This window comes from Melospiza melodia, chromosome 5, assembly GCF_035770615.1.
Source record: "Melospiza melodia melodia isolate bMelMel2 chromosome 5, bMelMel2.pri, whole genome shotgun sequence".
NCBI lineage: Eukaryota > Metazoa > Chordata > Aves > Passeriformes > Passerellidae > Melospiza > Melospiza melodia.
This window is the reverse complement of record NC_086198.1, coordinates 69367871-69384981: the sequence shown is the minus strand read 5'-3', so window position 1 is coordinate 69384981 and position 17111 is coordinate 69367871. Positions and strand designations below refer to the sequence as shown.

The 17111-nt window shown below is 40.7% G+C and overlaps 1 protein-coding gene across 3 annotated transcripts in view; it reads right to left on the bottom strand.

Annotated features, from left to right (window-relative positions):
• Positions 1 to 9641, bottom strand: part of CLOCK (clock circadian regulator) — a 63561-nt gene extending 53920 nt beyond the window's left edge. The window contains exons 1-2 of one of the 3 annotated variants that reach the window (XM_063157256.1): positions 9581 to 9641; positions 33 to 132 (exon numbers count right to left, since the gene is read on the bottom strand). The gene's annotated coding sequence lies outside the window, so the exon portion shown is untranslated. The remainder of the gene's footprint in view (positions 1 to 32; positions 133 to 9580) is intronic. The other 2 variants (XM_063157255.1, XM_063157254.1) reach the window with 2 other exon arrangements.
• Between the last annotated feature and the right edge of the window lie 7470 nt (positions 9642 to 17111).

Here is a 17111-nt window from a genome sequence, read left to right as displayed (position 1 = left end):
TGTTCCAGTAGCAATCATATCTACATACTTACTTAAATTACCTAGAAATACATTGTGCCTTGTAGAGTGGGTGGGTAGGATTAGTAGTCCAAAGGTGATGTCATCTAAGTAAGTCTTCTTTGGCACAGTCTTCTGAAAAACAACAAAAAAACCCATCATTTAATGAAAATCAATCTGTTTAAAAAAACCTTTTGGGGATGAGCCCTTGACTATTTCTGTTTTCTCTCCTGCCACTGCAGTAATTTCATATGTGTTCTTAAATTGTCAAAAAATTCACTTTCTAATTTTCTATTCAAGAGAATGATGTAAATACTCATGAAGGAGAACTTCATCGTTGCACACCACCTTTTACATAGCTTTGGCACTGTCTGAAATCCAAACCTGTGAGACAAATGCAATAGCCCAATGGTAACACCAAATTTACAGATGTAACTACATCTACAAAATATCAATATTACAATTATTGTATTACAGTTGCTTCAGATTGTATTATGACCTTGCAGAACACTAATAATACACTATGCAAACTTCTGGAAAGAAACAATAAAATCTTAACTGTGTGTACTATGGTTCAATAAGGACACATGAACTACCTCAGCACACAACGTGAAACTCTCAGAGAAGATGGCATGAGACATCACAAGACTCCCCTCACCAATCAAACTCCCCTCATAAATAAAAAACCAATTTCATTAAGATGTCCTGAGCAAAAGCTAACTATACAACAGAGATTCTTATACACAAACACTTTATTCAACAAAGAAAGAGCTCCCCACCTCCTACACATCATTAATTCTGTACCACTACACACCATGCTGTATTTTAAACACAACTGCACCAACTTAGTAATATCATCTAACTGATGATAACCCTGCTAGAAAAATCTACTGCTACTGACCCACCGCTGATATTTTCCATTCAGCACTCCCATGTGGCAAAGCATATCCTTTAAGGCATACATAAATCTATTCCCTTCCATTGTATGTAAGGATTGGTGGATTTCCTTTGACATAAAATAGCCAAAATAAAGGAACTTCTAAACCCCTGTCCTTTACCACCTTGTCCCCCAGTACATATAACATAGAAAGAAGAAGCTCTCAGCCTGAGGAAGAAGAATGCCAATGTTTGAAGATCTACTGCCAAGTCTTCTTCAGAAGAGCTACACTGATGAACATAATTTGTAAGTTTCTATAGATCTTTTCCCTGCTCTATTTCATTAAACCTTCTAGTTACTCTTCCTCTTGATCCAGACTACTTTTCTGATCTCATTATGCCATCCAGATCCTGAAAAATATTTTGCTTCTTTTCCTCCAAATCTGTGTATTATTTGGACTTGCTTTATGCTGTCTTTTGCTTCTATATTCTCATATTACTTCTTGCTGATCGATCTTATCATCTTTTTAGAAATGAGAATTTGTTTAATTCACTCACTATGACTCGCTTATTAACTTGAATCCTTGTCCCCCTTTCTGAGGTCATTGGCATCATTTTCTATGTCAGTGAAATTCAGATCACAAGCTTCTCAAGGCTGAAACTCTATCTTATTATCTATGAAACATCATGAAAAGCTCTAGGGCAGCACATAATGTTTAGCTAATGCTTCTGAGCTGGAAAAAAGACTATATTAAAAAATGAAGTAGAACATTTTAACAACAAAAACAGCTCCAGAAAAATATATTATATGTACAATTGCAATCAGGGGAACTACCATACTAGCTCTGAACAGTAGTTCCCAAACACACAACTGCTAGTAATATCTTGATTACACATAATGGATGTTGCTTCTGTGGATGGCAAGAAAACTTTATTAAATCACATCACTACATTAAAACTGACAGGAAAGTGTGTGTGTGTTTGTGGTGTGTGTGTGTGTGTGAGAGAGAGAGAGAGAGGGAGAGAGAATCTGCATTTCTATTCTGACAGTTCTTGGAAGCTGTGATTCATGCTGCTACTTGCTTTTCTACTCACAGTGGAGGAAAACCCTGTTTCCTTTAGACTATTTGTTGTTACTATGAAAACTACTTTAAAACAAGCACAAGGTTAAAAAACAATTTTGGAGTCTGTTATGGTATTTTTAAATGAACCATTTTAATACTTAAAACCAATAAATTAAAATTTGTGAAGATTATGAGTCTTGACAAGTATATTTCATATTATACAGCAGAGAATTCTCTAGAAACAAAAGCAGCACAAGCTAATAAAGTTTTCTTCACTTTTAGCATTACTAAGATTTTCAGTTTTCTAAATCAACCAGCAGGATATGCTACATTTCTCTACTGACACTTCATAAAAATCTTCAGGTTGATTTCAGTCTGCTGTTTATTATGATAAATAAGTAATGCAAATACAGGCCAGACAGGAAAGAAGCCGAGAAATGCCATTCTAGACATAAATTCAGTTCCTGCTTTTCAACAAGTAACTCTGTGTTACAAGACAGAGGAGTGGGCTTACTGGAAATCTGATTTGGGAAATACTGTCTTTGGTTCTTATGCTGACAGAAAAATATTATTTTTATTATTATTTTGCTATAATGTCACACTATGATATTGTTGGTCCCCCTCCCTTTCCAAACAGCCCAATATTCTTCCTGTCTCCTCAAGCCCTGAGGAGACAGGGCTTGAGACACAAACAACTCCTGGTCTCCTACCCAACACAGACCCAGTGCATGTTAAAAAAACAGGTCAGCACCAAAATCCATTCCATTATGTCTCATTAAAGAGAGAGCAGTGACACATTTCTCTATATCCAGCTTGCCCATTTTCCCAAAATCTGTGGTAACATTATAGTCTGTGATTTCCATCCCTCCTACAAACATGGCTACAATTGATCAACTATTTCAAAAGCTACTGGTGAATATGTAAGGAAAGAATGAGAGAGAACAAGGCAAAAGCATAAATCACATTTTCTTAGGAAATTAGGCTTTAAAAAAGGCAACTCCCTCCCTACAGCTTTTAATTGAGCAAAATTTCCAAGTTGTTTATTGAGCCAAGGAAAGAAGCAGCTTTGGGCAAAATATTTTTTTATCTTTTTACAACTTCACCTGTAGGTTTCAAATAAAGCTTTGGGGAACTAAGGTGGGGAAGTTACCACATGAAACAAGACAGGTTTTTTCTCCTGTCTTGAGGCTTTTGGATGACTGGTGAAAATCCAAACATTTAACATATCTCGAACAAGAGTAATCTGAAAAATTGCATACCTTCTACCTTAGCACGCCAGCAGGAGTCTACATTCTCTATATTCTCAACCATCTTCTCAAAGCAACCTCTAAACTTTTGTAACACTGTTCTGCCAAAGTGCAGTAACAACCAAAATCCAACAGGCAGTCACTGACATTACACTTAACATGGAATGAAATAGCCACCAAACACTTCAAATGCCCTTAAATGCCAGAAACTATTATTAACTACTTCATTAAAAACTCAAACATAAAAATGGAGACTTATTTTTTATTTGTAACAGCAGCAGGATTCTCACAATTTGAAATATTAAATTAGCTGTATTAACATAATTTGAAGTACCTTTTTTATTAGGCAGCTTAGTATCTCATGCTTTCATTAAGATCATAATTTAAGATGCAAAAATATATATTTATTTCCTCAGTGTTTCTAACGTACATTAGGAAACTCACACATTAACCTCCCACAAGAGCCACTTCTTACCAGCCAGCCTGGCCTGTACATTCACAAATACTTGCCTCAATGAAGAAAGTGCTGAAACTTTCTGGAGATCTATCTACCAGTTCAGCAGATAATGAAGTGCTTATGGGATCTGGGGTCATTCTTCTGCAAGCAATGGAGATACACTCACAAACTTGTCATGCTGCAAGCTGAAAACTCTTGTAGATTAGGTCACTAGTAATACTACTCCCAGCTAGAAAGTACTTAAAATTCTGACACCATGCTGGGTGATCAGCCCATTCCCAGGTATTCCTCCTTTTCCAAGTGTCCCACAGCAAGACCACTACAATGCAGCATGGTTAGCAAGTTCTGTGGCTTGCTCTGGTTGTAGCAGACCCCAAAGCAGCAGAGTCTTCACTAAAACAGGGCACAAAAAGGGGATTCCATACAAAGGATCTACAAAAAGGATCCAAAGTACCAAAGGATCTTAAGTACCAAAGCCAGGGAGAGTTGCATGATTCAGCGAGACTTTTTCAAAACTTAACAGAGACACAAACTATATAAGCAATCAGTGAACACAGTATTTTGCCCTCACCTGTTTCTGGAGGCCTCGGACATAGATAAGGATAGTACTCACAATCCAGGTCCCTGTCCTTGCCATACACATAGCTAAGCTTTTCCCATCAAAGCAGGAGTAATATATTCTTTAACCATGCCAGCAGAGGGGAAGAGATGTGCTCTCACTTGTCCAGCAGCACAGGGTTACGGCACAGTAACCTGGATCACAGAAACTGGAAAGCAAATCTCTAGTCTGTCAAACAGGGTGCAAACCCTAATTTATCAGCAGGCTCTGCATCACACTGGGAAGATGCATCAACTCCTAACTTGTCATTTCAGTGTCAATTTTCAGAACATAGAAGCAAAAATAAAAAGTAAAGCTTCACTGGACAGAGCAGCACCAGAAGTATGCACGCCTCTCTAAGGCAGCAAAGAAGAGATGTAATTCTTGGGTCCTAGTTTGTAATGGCATTCAAAATTTTAAATGGAACACAGGCCAGAATATAGGTATATATATCATATCCTTTTCCTCCAAGAAAACAACTGGCCTAGTATATCCCTTTAGCCCAATTAGACTTCAATTATTTGTCTGCAAGGAAAAGTGAGGTTCCAGGCTTTGGAGTTTTGTTGGTTTGTTGTTTATTTTGGGCGTTTCTTTTTTTTACAGGAGACATGAACAAAGCCTCTTCCTCCTCACTCCTTTGTGCTTCTGAACAAAAGGGAGAGTCACCACAGGGTTTTGGTCCAAGTCCAATTCCATAGGTGTGCCTGAGGTGTGGTTTGAACATGCCTTTGAACAAGTGAAGGCCTAATTTACAGATTGCCTAATTTATGAATAGTAAACAGATTTTAGATGCCAAGATGCTCGGTTATGATAAGATTCTGGAAGATGTGAATGAGAACAAAACTTCAGTGTTCAACTTTGGAAAATTTTACTAGTGAAAACCTAGAAATCCTCTAAGACACACATCAATTTTATTTGGAGTTGGACACACAAAACCCATTTAAATAAATTTTGACTCCTCCATATTATTTTATGGATTTGTGTATATGGTTGGCCATATACACAACACAACATAAACCAAAACCATCCTAGAGGTACCTGCAAATATCCTTTTTAGTGGAACTCTAGAAAGACCTCTATAGAATAATTATGTCACACATATTTATTTTAAAAAACTACCTTAACTGGAGACCTATCTTACTCTAAGAAGTGTTTTAACTAAAGCATAATAATCTAACACCACTTATTTTGTGGTACCAGGCTGTCATTATTGGTAAAATGACATTAGCTTCAAAACTGAAGCCTTCTCACATACTCTGAGATGATCACACAGAGTTTTAACAAAAAAGCACTGAAGTAGCCACATTTGTTCCCAATTTGGCTACATTTTTATCATGACTATGAGGAATGCCCATAGTATATATTGAGCTTCAAAAGCATCACACTCCAAATATGTCATTATCACTCTTGAATCTCATATATATAACTAATTTTTAAGGATCTATATTTAATAAAATATTAATACTATTAATGATGATTTCATAATATACTCAGAACATCAGTACAGAATAAGGAAATTTATTCACTGATTTTAATGACAAAATGCAACAGTTGGAAAGAGTCCAAAGTGTGCAGCTCTAAACTGTTGAAAGAAACTGTGAAACCTTGTTATTTCCACATTATATTAAATATATGACAACCACAGCGGACCAAAGCATTTTATGTATATGACTATATATTCTAAAAGTAGCTACAATAAAGAATTTATAATACACACAAAAAGTATGGTAAGAGAACACTAAGACTATAAATTAAAACACTCAGAGGTGACGTATACCAAAATTAAAGTGGCTTTTACATGACAAAGGCATTTTGTGGCAGCAGTAGGGATAGAGAATTCAATCCTTCAGGGCAGCTGCATTAACCCTGCGTCTTTTTTCTCTTCTGTGATTTTGCACTTCACATCTTTTAAGTCCTACAACAAATAAAGAGTGTAATGTCTGTCAAAGTTTCAAATTATTACAGATTCCCACTGAGTTAACAAAATAACCAACGTTCCTAGTAAGCTCCTTTTCCCAGATGGACCACCTACAGAAGTCAAAGAGGTACCTTCCTAACAGATCTGCCCAAGTTTGCTTGTGCCAGAGCTACAGCGAGATCTTTAATTTCAGATTCTGCTAAGGGAATGAAGACGTGCTTCCACCATATCTTTTTATTCTGAAAGACCACTAAATCCAAAAGAGTATCAATGCTACTAACAATAATTCAGTACAGGCTTAAGATGAGAGAAACAGTTGAATGGTTTGGTGACTATCTGTAGTGTCACACTTTTTTTGCCTCTAGAGATAAAGCTGCTGTAAAACAGCCACTGTTCTCCCAACAGCCTGGTGACTCTCCTGGTCTTGTGCCCCCCCTTCAGTGGTCAACCAGTTCATTAACACTGAAAGGTTAAAAATACCTTGCAAAGTAAATAAATAGAAAGTAAGAATGGCAGGAACAATCACTACTGACTTTGCTATGCCACTACCTACTCACATCACCAATCCTCAGAAACAGTTCTACACCTGCTTTCACATTTGGCCTTCACAGTTAGCAGTGTTCACAGAGAAGCTAGTACTTTAAAAAGGCTGAAACACTAAAATGAACTTTTCTTTACTTCAGAGATCTACCAAAGCCTTTGCCTCGAGAAAAACTAACTCATGACAATGTGATGAAAAGGCACCTTTCAGCTGAAATTCCACTTCTTCTGAATTATATTTTGTATTAAAAACTGTATTAGGATACTAATTTTCTACTCTAAGAGGAAAGCTATCCATAGTCTTCATCTATAAAACTAAGCTGAAACCATGAGGCACTGACAACATACTATATGTATCTCCTGAAGGAAAGCATATATAAAAAAGGAGCTGCTTTCAAATGAGGAAATTACCTAGTGCAGCAAACTGCATTTTTGATTCACAACTATTTTCAATACAAGTTTATTCATTTTAAATAAAAAATTCACAGCTTTTCAAGTTGATAAAAATATTTCGTATAAAGAACATGTGGAGAAGGTGGGGGGCAATACCTCTACTGCTATCAACTCACATTTAATATTCAACTTTTTGCAGAAATTTAAAATAGGGAGGGAAAAAAGCAAAAGTTCAAGTCTCTTAAAAGCTGCAACTTCTTTTGCAAGACCAATTCAACCACAAAGATTCATGACTTCTGTGAAATTCTATACTAAGAAGCTAATTAACCAACACTGCAAATTAAATTTAAGGTAATTACCACTCAGTTTTTAAACTGCTTAGTACAAAGAGACTAAAGTAACCTACAGCAGAGGTTTGGGGGTCCTTAGGAGAGCATTAGTAACAAAAACACACTGTTGTCCTCACATTCTTTTATTTTACCTAAATGTGTTAAAACTTTCCCATGCAAGAACACGAAGCGGAAGAAATAAAAAACAAGGCATGGCTGAATGGCACCTTAAACTATTAAATATCAACCCGGAAGTTTGGGCTTTTTTCCCTGTTTGAATTGCTTGTTGAGAAGCAGTAACCCTTGCCTTACCAACAAAATTCTCAGACAAAGTTGCCATATTCTACAAAAGGAACGTAAACCAAATACATTATGTCTGGTAATCTGAAAGCATGTCTGTAATGAGTTTGAGGAAGTGTCTTAAGTGGATACACATGAAAATTAATATTTTAATTTATAAAAAAAAATTGAAAGCAGAGTTACTTTCAAGTAGAATCCCTCTGTTACAACAATCAAATGCTGTCCAATTTCAAATAACAGGCCCAAACCCCACAGATATTTATAAACAAAGTCAATATTATTTCTGTAAAACTGAACATTGTGAAACAATTGCAACTGTTGATACTGAACTTTGCCAGGACTACCACAGTTGAGGTGTATTTCTCAAGTACTTCTTTCTCTAGAGCATTTGCTTAAACAATCCTCTTGCCTCCTGTCACACCTGTCAGCCAGAGAAATTATACAGGTTAAATATAACCACATTAAAAAGAAAAAACAAAAACATAAAACCATGGTAGTTAATTTTAACCTGGATCATTTCCTCAAGCTAGTTATGGGACACAATTCCACGAACCGTTGTGCTGGTGCAGCTGCAGCAAGGAGGAGGCAGGCCAGGTCAAGTCAATACTGCCACCAAAAGCACTGTTTGTCAACCAGTCATTTAAAAAAAAAAACCCTACTTTAAGGATTCAGAGCATCAGTTTCTATGGTTGGCCACTGTGCCTCTACATGCAATTTCATATTCAAAGCCATACCTGACTTTCCCTGTGCCCCTTGGTAGGTTAACTCTTATCAGCACATGAAAACAACGGCCTCACAAAAATCTCACTGCAAACATGTTTGATTAGTACATAAGCACTCCTCCTCATGGAAAAAAAAAAAAAAAAAAAACATTTCCAATTTCTATCGAGGCCTAAAGTATCTGGAATTTGAAAGCGAAACCAAGCAAAAATCCTGATCCACCTTAACCCAATCACAAAATTGAAGTACCACGGATTTCCAGTCCCTCGCTGGTCGTATTTCACACCTGCATGCATGGAGTATTTAACACACTGACTTTAAGGCCGCCGCAGGAACTCGAAAAAGGACCGGGGGCTACTGGGAATCCCGCAGGTTTTACGAGCGTGAACACGCTGCAGTTATCGCAATAAAGTTATCGGAACCAAAAAAAAAAAGGGGGGAGGAGGTGGGTTAAAAAAGCCTACAAGTGCATACGCAACCGCGCAGCTCCAGCCCACCTGCGGCGGGGAGGGCGCGGGGCACGCTCCCGCCGCGGCCGGAGCCCGAGGCCCCGCGGAGCCGAGAGCTGTCCCGCGGCGGGGAGGGCCCGGGGCCGAGCGGGCACCGACCGCCGCCCTCCCGCCCTGTAAACACCCGCGCTCGCAGGGCCGCCGCGGAACCCTCCCCCGCGCGTGGGGCGGCGGGCCGGGCGCGTCCCCCCGGCGCCCGCGGGACGAGCGGCCCCGGGGAGCGGCGGCCGCGGGGGGAGGCGCCGCCCGCGGCTCTGCTCGGTCCGGCGCGGCGCGGCCCGGCCCGGCCCGGCCCGGGGGATGCCGGGGAGTCCTGCACCCGCCCTGCCCGGTTGGCGGGCGCGGGGCCAGGCGGGCAGCGCTCCCGACGCGCCCGGGAGTTGTGACAGGAGCAAAGTGGGTCACCGGGCCTAGCGGGTGCCCCGCGAGCGCCCCCCGCCCCCGGCCGCGGCCGTGCCCGCCCAAGGGCAGCCGCTGCACTCCCGCCCCCCGGTCCGCGGCGGGAGACGCACGCCGGCGCTGTCAAACTTCCACTGCTCCCCTCCGCGCCGCGTCCCCGCCTTCCCCTCGCCACCGCACACCGGGGCCCGGCGGGTCCGCCCGCACCGCCCCGCTCCGCGCTCGCTGCTCACCTGGCCCCGCGCTGCCGCTGCCCGCCCGCGTTGCCCCGGCGAGCGCCGCTCCCCGCGCGCAGCCCCGCGCCCGCCGCCCGCCGGCACTGCCCGACTGAACCTCCCGCTCCTGCTCCTCCGGCGGCGGCGGCACAGCAGCACCCGGGCCCGGGAGTCCCCCCGACACCACCGCGCCTGCGCCGCCGAGCCCCCACCGCCGCCGGCCGCCGCGGCGCCTCGCGCCACCGCGCGTGCGCCGGCGCGCACTGCAACCCGCGGCACCCCGGGGCCGCCGCCGCCGCCGCGCCTGCGCAGGAACGGCGCACCGGGGAGGTGATCCCCGCTCCGCGCGCGCGCCTCGCCGCGCCTGCGCAGGGGGGCGGCGGAGGGCTGCGCGCGCTGCGCAGGCGCGGTGGGCTCGCGCCTCCCTGACCTCGGCTCACCTCGCCTCACCTCACCCCGAGCCGCGGGAAATGGCGGCGGCGCCCAGCCGCGACCGGGACAGCGGGCACCGGGCTGCAGGCGCAGAGCCGCGGGGCCGCCGGGCGGGCAGCCAGGCTGCGAGCGGGACAGCGGGCACCGGGCTGCAGGCGCCTGCCGAGCCCGCGGAAGGGGCTCCGCTGAAAGGAGACCTTTCCCCGCCGGCGCGGTGAACCCGGCACATAACGCGGTCGCACGCGCGTTCCCAAAGCGGAACAAGCGACATCCCGGGTCCTCTCCGGGAAATTCAGGGGTTCAACGAACCCGTCCCAGCGGAGGTCCGTGGTTTCTTCTTTCCTGTCCATAAACGGGTGAAATTCCCAGAGCGGCAGAGAGCAGACGTGTTTGCCTCAACCCTTTTGTATGTACGAGGCTTGTAATACCGTTCTGTAATATGCGGCGACTGTTTAAACATAATCCTGTCGTGCCTGCAGCAGAGCAATGCGCGAACACTTTTCTGTAGAATAAAACGCTCAGGATTGTGTATTGTAAGTAATTCCAGCTTTTTCTCTCAGCTAAAAGGGTTTTATTTTTCAGTTGATACCTGAATAGCAATGTATCTAAAAGTATCTATAGAAGTTGAATTCGTGTTTGCGTCTAGAATAAAATAAAGAACTTGACTGCAAATTGTCATTGATTTCCTTTCTGGGTTACTTTTCAGGTAGTTCATTTGATTTACAACTGTGACCAAAGTCTTAGATACTGAAAAGGTACTGTAGGATCAGGAGCTTCTTTACCAGTTGTGCTCCCAAAGGGCTAACTATGAGATTTTCCACTGAAAGAATTCTGAAAAGCATTAGTAAAAATATTTATTTTTGTTACTTATTCATAATACTCCAATTCCAGCTTTTAGTTGAGGAAAATGTAACATAAGGAAAGTGAATAATATTATCTCTTTTGATGAAATGTAGTAGAGCTTATAGAGTACAGCAAGAGTAGAACATCCAGGAGAAAATGTGGGACTATTTTCCAAAAAAAACCTAGTTTTCAGAACGCAAATATGGCAAAGAAACCAGGAGGCTACAAATAACTTCCATCAAATTTGCCAGAAGATTTTTAGTAACCAGTGATAATTCTTCAGAAAAAGTAGGGATGCTGCACTATCTCACACCTGGCATGAATAGGAGCATAACACCTACTTACGGCAATGCTGCAGTGACAAATTATTCTTTGACAAGATCAGAACAGGCAACAACAGCTGTGCAGATGATACACATTGGGATTTTCTGCCAAAGCTGTGGCCTAAGTGAGGTCATTTTTTTTAATGTTACTTCTCTTTTGCCACTATTTTGTAGGATCCTGAAGGAACAGGACAGCTTAGAGATGATGTGATGGTTTTATGAAACTCTTTTTCTCCTAGAAATACTATTGCTCTGTTCTTGCCATCAGAGTGACTTTGCTGTGCAATGATAGTTCTGATTCACTCACACGGGCTATGTGAGAGCCGGCACAGCTTTTAAACAATGCCAGATTGGGAGCAGCAGATTTCTTGTGAATTGATGAATGGTGGGACTGCATTGAGCCGGAAATGCAGAAATTTCCAATGCACTTCCATTAGCTATAGCCATGTTTCCTAGAGAAATGCCATTGCCATCCTGCACAATCTGTTTCAGAGCCACAGAACGACCACATGCTTGGTGTGTTCCTTTTTGATCCACGCTGGCCTGTTCAAAAGAAGGTCTGTTTGAGGAAACTGGCATTGAAACTAAATTTCACATCACTCCAGAATACTAAAATGAGTGGATGTGGACTTGAAAGCCTGTCGCAATCCACATAATCCTTGCAGAGCAAGGTTGGCTAATATTCCTGGAGCCTTTTCTTCCACACAGCGTAACTGACTCCACACCAGAAACACCTGGTTTTAACCTGCAGATTAGCTCGGATTTTGCTGCTGCCTTGTCACATCTGATGACTTTAATTAGAATCGTGTGGTCACTTTGCTTGGACAAAGACAGGGGTACCAGAGGGGGGTTTGGCTCTTTCCCGGTCGCTCCCACTGTCACACCCTGTGCGTGTGTCCCTGGCAGCAGCCACGGGCGTGGGAGGGAGGCTCAGGCTCGCTGCCGAGAGGAAGCAATGCTGCTTTTACAGCAGCCAGCTTTGATACTTGAAGGGACTCTGCAATCGTGTCTAAAGTCCCTGATGACCTATTTACATTTAAAACTACCAGCTAGCGTTCTAGTTTGAAGTGGCAGATAATGGCAGATAAGGCATTGTCTCTGAAATGCAGCTACTAGTTATCTCTGAATCTGGAAAAGAAAAGCTCCCAGCAGTGGTATCTGCCAGTAGGTGTCCACCAGTAGGTTTACCAAAGGAGTAGAAAACCGCATTTTAACCAACTTATGTCAGAACACATGATCTTAGTTAATTTTTTTTCAAGCAATACATGTTTTTATCTCAATAAAATATCTTACCGTGGAATTGCAAAATACCCGTGTTTAGGCAATATCCTCACCACAGAATTACACAAGTTCTATACGAATTCTTGGCCTTTTTTTCAGATCTTTTTTTCCCTTCAAAAATAATGAAATGCCTTTTCAACCTTTAAAAAGTGGCCTTTAGATCCAATGATTACAAACAACAACAATTTTTCATAATGTGAATTATTTAGAAACATTGCTAGTGCTTTCTGTTTTCAGATATCTTCCCACATGTTTAGCTATCCCAATGAACCTGCTTGTATTTCACCAGTTTATATACAAGTATTGTGGGTAAACACCTGTCCTTGGAATTCTGAATGCAGCAGTTTACAATGGCTTTGAGAAACTTGCCTTCTGGAAACTTTCAGGACAGCAGGTTGAGGTGATCATTAACCAGCAAACACATGGGGATACTAGAAAAGAATAAGGAAATAAAATGACACTTCTAGTGTAAATTATTTGTAAAATAACTGAAGTTATTGAAGCATTTGAAGAACACAAGTACCTTTTCATACAGTCTGCTTCTACTTTAATATGTTATAAGAATCGCAGGACAAATTTTATTTAGCTTCTTCCTAGATCATTGTGATTTAAAGAACTGTTGAATTAAAAATACATTGCAGTCATCTTATATGAAATATGTTAATAAAGCTACCAGACACTTCAAGCAATGTGCCTCAGTTTCATTCTTCACTAAATTTTTAAAACTGATTTTGTCCATTTTAGAGTTAAATGACATTTTTGAATCTGTAACATACATTTTATTTTATTTAAACTAGATCTTAGTTTAACAATAGATATTTCTCCACTCCTTAAGTAACATCAGGGAAACTTTTGTATATTTTTATTTTTACCATGCCTTACCATGTTCATTATCTTCATAGTTATTATTTAAAATACAATCTATATAAACCCCAAAAACTAACCAATGGAGGAAGAAACACAGACACCAAATAACAGATAACACCAAAATGAACAGAATTTCTCTTGTTCCCCTGCAGCCTTTTGAGCAATTAGGATCTTTTGTATCTGACTGAAGTTAAATCAGCTGATGTGGACTGTGGACCCTGGAGGTCAAAGGCAGGTGAGCCAGTTTTGTTAGTAGTAATGAGAGATTTTGGGGATACTCATACTCATTCCTAAGGGATTACAAGTTTCCTCAGGTCCTTATCTATGCAATGGTAAAATGCAGAATTGGTTCTCCATTATACAAATCAAATGAAAATCAAGAAAGGCTACTCTTTTCTCTCTTCAGATCTTGAAATTTAAATTACTGTAATTCTAACAATTTCATTTGGTTGTCCTATTCCTTTTGCTTCTGGGAAAAAATGTTTGATTCCTGACAATTGAGAATAAACTCCCTCCCAAAAAAGCCTGAAAAGAAGGAAAAGAGGAAACTTGTCTGAACCTAAAAAATGATTAAACATTCTGTACTAGTTCTCAGTGCTTTTCAAAAACTTCTAATAGAACTGCTAACATACACAGAACTAATCATGGGAGTTCCTTTGCCATTTCTGCTGCATCCTGTCACAACTTCTGCTACCATTAGAGAATTTACTGGGCAGTCGATAAACTGACAAGATTTCCTCAGTTTGCATAACTGAGACTTTTCCTGAGAGGCTGTTGATTTGTTCAAGTCAAAGGGGAAGTAAAGGTAGAATAATCCTGTTAGACCACTCCTGCTGAGAAAAGAACCTGAAAACAGTGAACACCACTTTCTTAGTGAAACCCAGAGATCTCAGCAAGGTTGCACACATGGTGATAAGCATGCACTTAAATAATGCAAAATAAGTCTTTCATGTGTTTGAACAAAAGTGAACAATTAACTCTCACAAAGTGAATTAACAAATCGAGTAAGTCAGATGCTCTATGATTCCATTGCTTCCAAAAATTTGCTATCTCATTAGTCTCTTGTATTTAATTTTTCTAGATTTTTTTTAATTACCAGTTCAATTCTTTGTATTGAAGTATTCTACATCTTATGCAAGAATGTTTGACCAATAAAGATTAATTATAACCTAAACATCCTCTGGAGCATTTCTATGCTTCTTTTGCATAGTGCTTTCCACAACTTTCTCTTAGCTTCACATACTTTTGCCTCCTCTGAAGACATTTCCATTCCTGCAAGTGCTGCGGCCTAATTAGAAAATAAAAATAATAACAAGCATCTTTGGAATGTTTTTAATGCATTTTAAAAGAATATCTAGTGCATCTCAATTACTTAAATTATTTAAGTAACTCTTGAGCTGGTAGTCTTAAAATTTTAGAGCTAGAAAGGTATCTATGCCAATCTTTATTCAATAATATAACATTAAAATTAATTTTCTTAATTCATCAATATCAGATTTGGGAAACTTGAGTAACAAACAAATTGTACAAGCATTTATAATTTGAGATGAAACAAGAAAAAATTAGAGCAGGTACTAAATATTTGTGTGATTCTGAATATGAGATTAGTTTAAGGAGGAATTACAGTACTTATACTAGTATTTACCAGTTTTAAAATAATTAATGAAAACTGAAATATATAATCAGTAGATGGCAGTCTTCGTCTATAAAAATACTTGCAATGTAGAAAAGGAAAATGTTTTACTGAAACTTGATGAACTAAAAGCAGCTATTAATTAACTGAAAGCCACTGTGGAATGCTTTTCACAAAAAGAAAATTAAAAAAAATAATAAATGTACAATGCTATTATACTCTAGCAACAGTACATCATAGTTTTGGTTCACAATTTCCACATATTTATGTCAATTATTTTCTTTCTCTGAGAGTACATTACTAGATACACTGTGTTAGTCCTATAATTATTTTATTCATTTTAACAATTCAACAGCAGTAAGTACAGGTACAATCTAGATAGAAAAAATGTTTTGATCACATTAGCTTCTTTATATCGTGTAAACTGCATGCCTCATTTTTCTTAATTACAATATAATGCTGGGCAGAACTCAGCAGAGTAACTTGTAAATTATGTACAAAAATATACACATGAATGTCTGGTAAAGCAACAGTTGCTGAAGTCGATACAAGGTGCCAAAGTTTTCTGAACCCAAATTCACAAGCACATTGACTCTGTATGGCACTGTAAGTAAAATGATTGGTGTAGTCCTATTAAATAGTTGAATAAGGTTGATTGTGCCCCAGTTGTGCCTAAGAACAGTGTGCTGTGTATCACAGATTTCCAGAATTGTAGCCTGGCTGGGCTTGGAGGAGAGGTCACCCGATTCAACCCTCCAGCTCAAGTAGCATCAACCTTGGGCAGGCTGTCCAGAGCCATCTCCAGACAGCTTCTGAACAACACCAAGGGAGAAGACTGTGCAACATTTCAGTTGTTCTCCCTCACAGTAAAAAAGTGTTCTCTGGTATTCTGAAGGGACCTCCAGCATTTCAGTTTGTGCCCACGTCCTCTGGTCCTGTCATGGGGCACTACTGGAAGCACCTTGGCTCTGTTTGCTTTATACCCTCCATTCAGTTATTTATAGACTTGATTTGGTCTCCCCTGTGCCTTCCTTCAATGTAAACTTCAAATGAACATTTTCCTGAGGTAAGAAATAGAAAAGTCATTGAAATCTACTTTGAATAAGAGGCAAACCAAACACAATAGCTGTTTATTAGGGATCCATTGCTGGCTTTTAAAACCACACGAGTTTATTGTCTGGAGCATCTCTCCTGTAAGGAAAGACTGAGGGAATGGGCCTGTTCAGCCTCAAGAAGAGAGAGCTGAGAGGGGACCTGTTGACAGGACCTCATCAAAGTCTGTAAGTATTTGCAGGGAGGGTGTCAGAGGATGAAGCCAAGCCAAATTCTTGTCAGGGGTGCCAAGCAATAGCAGAAGATACAATGGGCAGAAACTGATGCACAGGAAGTTCCACTGGAATATGAGGAAGAACTTCTTTACTCTGTGGCTTGCTGTGCCCTGCTACAGGTTGCCCAGAGAGGTTGTGAAGTCTCCCTCACTGGAGATAGTCAAGAACTGGCTGGATGCCATCCTGTGCCATGTGCTCTGGAATGACCCTGCTGGAGCAGGGGTGTTGGACCTGTGACCCACTGTTTTCTCACCCAGATTGCCCCATTCTGTGATGCTGTGGTTCTGCAGCTACCACCACTACAGCACAAAAATTTTAATGTATGATATAGTGAAACTATAGTAATTATTATAGTAATTCATAATAATTTGCATTTTTATTACAGTAATATATTTAGAAACTATATTGTACTGGAAATGAGTGCTATGCTAGAAGAAGAAATGTATTCTGCTCATAATAGTCAAATTAATTACTTAATCAATTAAAAATTCTGAACAGTTTGATTCCAGCACTAAAATACAGTTTTCTTCTTTAATGGCATGCCATCCTCATATAGGTGGTAAGTACCCCATATGCAAAACATTATCTATCACAAAACTGGAGACACAAGATATTGTTTTTCCTATTTTTTTTTTGTGCACATGAGAGAAATGGGATACCCAGAACCAATTGTCCATTCTTTCTGGCTTGAAATGCACAGAAAACTCTATCCAAAACAAGAGAAAGAAAATGGGATTCAGAGCTTCTTTATTTGAACATTTCTCATCATTGCACAAAGTCTGAAGACTAGCAGAATGTGTCTTTAGTGTGCAGAGTCGTCTTTGGTGTGGCAGAGTGCGGGG